The sequence below is a fragment of the Tupaia chinensis genome, unplaced genomic scaffold (genome assembly GCF_000334495.1).
Source record: "Tupaia chinensis unplaced genomic scaffold, TupChi_1.0 Scaffold000710_1, whole genome shotgun sequence".
Classification (NCBI taxonomy): domain Eukaryota; kingdom Metazoa; phylum Chordata; class Mammalia; order Scandentia; family Tupaiidae; genus Tupaia; species Tupaia belangeri.
The window spans coordinates 2,160,216-2,166,254 of NW_006160234.1; positions in this window are offsets into that span (position 1 = coordinate 2,160,216).

The following is a 6,039-nucleotide window of genomic DNA, read 5'->3' on the forward strand; positions in this document are numbered from 1 at the left end:
GGAAAGAGAGCGAAAGTAAGAAAACACTTTCCAGGGAGGATGTTCATGACATAATCCCCTCTCTTCCATTCTCCTCTTGGGGACTTTGGGCATACACATACATTTGTCATGCATGTTTTTCAAGTGGCTCAGCCAGCCATATGGGATCCAATAACCTCAACAACCACAATACCTGTCTGGCCCAATAACCTCAAAATCTTTTTTTTTTTTTTTTTGAGAGAGGTTTTTGTTATAGGGCACGTGCACTCGCCAAACAGATTGAGAGAGACAGAGAGATAGAAAGTGAGAAATCACCCCCCAGGGGGGATGGCCATGCCGCAATCCCTTCTCTTCCATTCTCCTCCCGGGATCTTGGGCACGCATGCACACGCGCTCGGCATGAGTTTAAGCCACCAGGTCCAGAACTCGAACCGTGGTCGACTATGTGGGAGTCCAGTGACATAGCCATTACGCTAACTGCTGGTTCCTCAAAATCTTAACAGTCTAGTTCCCTGACATTTGTTGTAACTGCTTATTCTTATACTTACTCTTATACTTTCAACTTTTACCTAGTCTTCAATAGACTTCTATGTATGGAATAAAGTGCATCCAAGGCTGGGGATTTATACCTAAAGAGTGGTTTTATATTTGATTCTGTCAGTCATTCTTAGAATATCACCAATATGGGGCTAAATTTTAGATTAATTTTTTAATTTGGTGTCTCTAAGAAGAACAGCATAGTGTAATCTCAATATTCTGCCTTTCTAGTTCCCATGGTGGACTTAAAATATATCAAGAGACATTTTTTCAACCAGAAGCCAGGCTAAGACATACAGCTATCTCTGTCATCTTCCTGTGCTTCTAAGCAGTTTGTTTTTATACTGTATGATTTTACTGCAGTTAAAGCATTTTAAGGTTTCTTTCTTTATATGTGTGCTTGTTAATTGGGGAAGAGAGAAATGTTAGTTCCAGATTTTTTTTTTCCTCTTGTAGGTCTAAGATTTTATCTTTTATACCTGTATAAATATTAAAGGTAAATATGCCAGCAGATCGTGTAACGGTTACATCACCGGTAGACCACAGTAGACCACAGTTTGAGTCCTGGACCCAGCAGCTTAAAACTCATGCCAGGTGCATGTGCATGCATACCCAAAATCCTTAGAGGAGAATGGAGGAGAAGGGATTGTGGCATGGCCGCCCCACTACCAAGGGGTGATTTCTCACTTTCTGTCTCTCTGTCTCTCTCTTTCCAGTGAGTATATGTGCCCTATAGCAAAAATCTCTCTTAAAAAAATAAGTAAATACTTGGACTTTCACTTTAGATCAAGTTAGAATTGAACTTAGTATCCCATCCTATGAAACTAGACAAAACACATGAAGCAACTGTTTGTAAACAAAAACAACAGGCAGAGCAGAGCTGTGAGCCTTGAGAGAAGCAAAACACTTGAATCCATGCTCACATCAATTCTGTCTGGTGAACCATGGATCAAAGAGGCAGAGTCAAAGCGTAACAGAGATTCCACAGCCAAAAGGCTAAAATTAGCATTTAAGATACCTGAGGTAGCTGGAATTTGTGTGGCAGGTTACAAAAGAGGAACAAACTACACAGATGTTAGCATCAAGATCCAGAAAGAACTTTCCTTTGGACTGGACTGAGCTTGCACAAGATAAAATTCCTTGAGGCATATCAGAGAATGACTGCTATAAGGGAGGAAAAGCTGCATGATGATACCAGAGGTCAGGGAGTGCTGGGAGGTGTTGGAGTGCCCACCTGGGGTGCTGAGACTCCACCTAGCACCTCTATATTAATTATGACTCTGAAAAATAAACACTTGAGCCCCAAGTCCAGGCACAATGATGCAGAAAGTATCACTGCCTGGGAGGCTGAAAGCCACATGGAAAGCTCTGGTTTGGTTTCCAGGCCAGCCTGTAAATACCAGGCATAGTTGTGTGTGCCTATAACTCTAGCTAATTGGGAAGCTGGGGCAAGAAGATTATAACACTGCAAGACCCTGTCAAAAGTACTTATTTTATTTTCTCTCCATTTCTCTTCCCCTCTCTCTTTCTCCCTCTTAAAGGAAAAATTAAACGAATTTCTTTAAAAGCCAAGTCTCAGAGCAGGGGATCACAAACACTTTCTGTAACAAATCAGAGAGCAGATACTGTAGGGGTTATAGACCACATAAAGTCATCTATGTCCTTTTCTTCTCTCTCCTCCTATTCCTGATTTGACTCTGAAAATATAAAAACAATTTATGTTTTGTAGACCATACACAAACCATTTTCAGGCAAGATTAAGCCGATAAATTACAGTTTGTGGACACCTGGCTTAGAATAAAGGCAATACTCTAGCATAAGAGCAAATTATAAATATATAAAGGACAGAGACCCACCCAGTGACTCAGGAGAATCCTACCCTTCCATGCATCTGGTATCAGGATCACTATCCGTGGCTCCAACTGAAGACCACGAAGTGTACTCTTGTCCTAGCACCAGATCTACTAACCAAGGTCTTGGAAGCAGTCCACTCCGTCCGTGGATCAGACAGGATCCACATCTACCCAAGTCCCCACTGGCAAGTTTTCTCGCTTTCTATCTCTCTATCTCTCTCTGTCTTTCTGGCAAGCACACATGACCTATAGCAAAAACCTCTCAGAAAAAAAAAAAAAGTGATGAAAATGGATAGCAAAATGTGACAGATAATATAGATAGATAGATATAGATATATACACTTAAAATAAAATACTATTCAGCCATAAAAAAGAAGGAAACCCTGTTTTCTGTGACAATGTGGGTAAACCTAGAGGATATTATACTTACTCAATTCAGACACAGAAAGATAAATGTCATACTTTTATTATTTTGTGTATATGTAGAATCTAAAAAAGTCAAACTCATAGAAACAGACATATTATCCACAATATCTAAATAGCACCAAAAATTACTAGAAAATGCCAACTTCCAATAGTGGCAGAATACCCATAATAGCAATTATAAAATCTGGACAAAATATTTTTAAAACAACCACTCAGAAGCAATGGAGAGTGGTTGAAAGCTGAATTGTGTCCCTTCAAAAAGATTAAATTAAGGGACCAGCAGTTAGCGTAATGGCTATGTCACTGGACTCCCACATAGTCGATCGCGGTTCATGTCCCAGACCTGGTGGCTTAAAACTCATGCCGGGCACGTGTGCATGCATGCCCAAGATCCCAAGAGGAGAATAGAGTAGAAGGGATTGTTGCGTGGCCGTCCCCCCGGGGGGTGATTTCTCGCTGTCTCTCTGTCTCTCTCTGTCTGTCTGGCGAGTGCACACGCCCTATAGCATAAAAAAAACTTTCAAAAAAAAAAAAAGATTAAATTAAAACTCTAATCCTAGTACCTCAGAGTGTGACCTTATGTGGAAAGAGTATTTTACATAGATATGGAAGTTAAAATTAGGTTATTAAGATGGGCTTTAATCTAATAATACTATTGTCTTTCAAAAAGAGGAAATTTGGATACAGGGGTATGCGTAGGAGGAAACATCATGTGAAGATGAAGGTAGGAGTTCAGGTGATGAACCTACTATCAAGATAATGCCAAAGATTTACCAAAACCTACCAGAAGCTTGGAAAGAGTCATGGAACAGGTTTTCTCTTACAACCCTTAAGAGGAACTGAGCCAGTTCTCAAACTGATGAGACTTACAGCCTCCAGAACTATGAGACAATAAATTTCAATTGTTTAAAGCCACAAAGTTTGTGTACTTTGTTACAGCTTCCCGAGAAAAGTAATACAGTGGCCAAGGGCAAGCAGAAACCTAGAGGAATTGACTCTTGAAGAGCAAAGTCCACTTGGTTAAATTTTTATATATGTGACTTTTCACAGAAGGCCACTTTCCAGTAATGTATTCTACAGAGTAGAAGAAAATTGTAGTCTTAAGGAATCAGAAGAGGAGATTATATCTGGTAAAGCAGCTGAAGAGTTAGGAGGTTAAGAATAAAAAGAATGGTGACCCTTTACATCTGAATATAAATTTTGTCCAATTCTTAGCTGATCATTTAACCATTGAAATACAGAAGCATAAGCAAAGTCAAGGGAGTTTGCTTAAAAGAAAAAAAAAAAAAAGTTGAAAGGCCTGAAAGGACATTTCTGCTGCTGACCACCAAAGGGAAGATACAATATAGAGTTTAAATCTACCCTAATTAACTTATGACTAGAACAAAAGTCACCCTCAGTAGGAAAATATAGCAGAATTTAAAATATCTGAAACATGTCATACATGGTTTTCATTTTAGAATTAAAAAGTATTAGACATAAAAAGAAATGTAAAAATGTGTCCAGGGTTAAGAGAGGAAGCATTCAATAGAAATAAATATTCAAAATATTCCAATCATAAATTTAATCAATAAAGACTTTAAATCACCTATTTAAAATATATTCAGGACTTAAAGTTTTTATTATCATAATGAATGATTATATAAGCAATTTTAGGATATAAAGAAAACCACAAAAAGAGTAAAACACCAGAATTAAAATCTACAATCACTGAAATGAAAAATTAAATTAATTATATTAACAGTATAACAGAGGGAAAAAAAGTAAATTTGAAGTTGTGTCAATACAATAATCTAGAAAAAATTGAAAATTTTTTATATAAAAAAGACTAGGTGACATTTGGGAAAATATTAATTTGCCTAATACTTTTGTAACTGGAATCTCAGATGGAAACAAAAGAAAATATGGGTAGAATTTAGTCTTGAAAAATAAAGTGCTAAGAAAAACTAAGCCCAGAGCCTTAAGTCTAGTAAAAATGTCCTCTAAATTTAATGACAAAGTGGTCAAGAAGAAAACAATCTGAAATCATCCATCCCCAAGAGACCTGTTCTACAAAAATATAATAAAAAGTTCCTCAGAATAAAGGGAAATGACATCAGATACAAATCTAGATCTATATAAAGAAATAAAAGCAACCAAAAATGTAAATTAAAAAGGTTAAAATTTTTAAAATTTTAGTTTAAATTTTAAGATACAATTTACAAAACTCAATATTGACTATTTTTAGCCATCTTAGAATATAAAATTCAGTAGTTTTTACATATTCACATATTATATTGTATTGTACAACCATCATACTATATATTTCCAGTATATTTGTATAACTCCCAAAAGAAATCTCATGCCTAAGTAATTACCACCTTACCCCAGCTAATGGCAACCACTAATGTACTTTCTGTTTCTATGGACTTGCCTCTTTAGACATTTTGTCTAAACAGAATCAGATAACACTGTACCTGGCGTCTTTCTCTTAGCACAATATTTTCAAGATTAATTCATGTTGCGATAGTACTTAATTCCCTTCTATGGCCAAATGATATTCCATTGATAAGTATCTCATAAGTACTAATGAGTATGTATCAATGTGTTGATCAGTTGATAGACATTTGGATGGCTTCACTTTTTATGTATTGTGACTAATGATGCTGTGAACATATAATGTACAAGTTTTTGTTTGAACATATGTTTTCAACTCTTGGATATATGCAAAGTTCTACATGCACTTGAGAAGAATGTGTATTCTGCTTTTGTAGGGAGACATGTTATAGAGATTTCTGTTAGGTCAAGTTCATTCATTGTGTTGTCAAATATTTATCACCTTGCTGATTTTCTGTTGAGTTGGTCTATCTATTATTATTATTATTTTTGAGAGGTTTTTGCTATAGGGCGCATGCTCTCGCTTGCCATACAGACAGAGAGAGACATAGAGACAGAAAGTGAGAAATCACCTCCCAGGGGGGATGGTCATGCTGCAATCCCTTCTCCTCCATTCTCCTCTCTGGATCTTGGGCACACACACACACACGCCCGGCGTAAGTTCTAAGCCACCGGGTCCAGGACGTGAACCGCAGTCGACTACCTGGGAATCCAGCAACATAGCCATTACGCTAACTGCTGGTTCCCGGTCTATCTATTATTGAAACTGGGGTACTGGAGGCTCAGATTATTACATTTTAACTGTTTTTCCCTGCAATTCTCTTATTTTACTTCACTTATTTGGGGCACCATTGTTAAATGCATATAT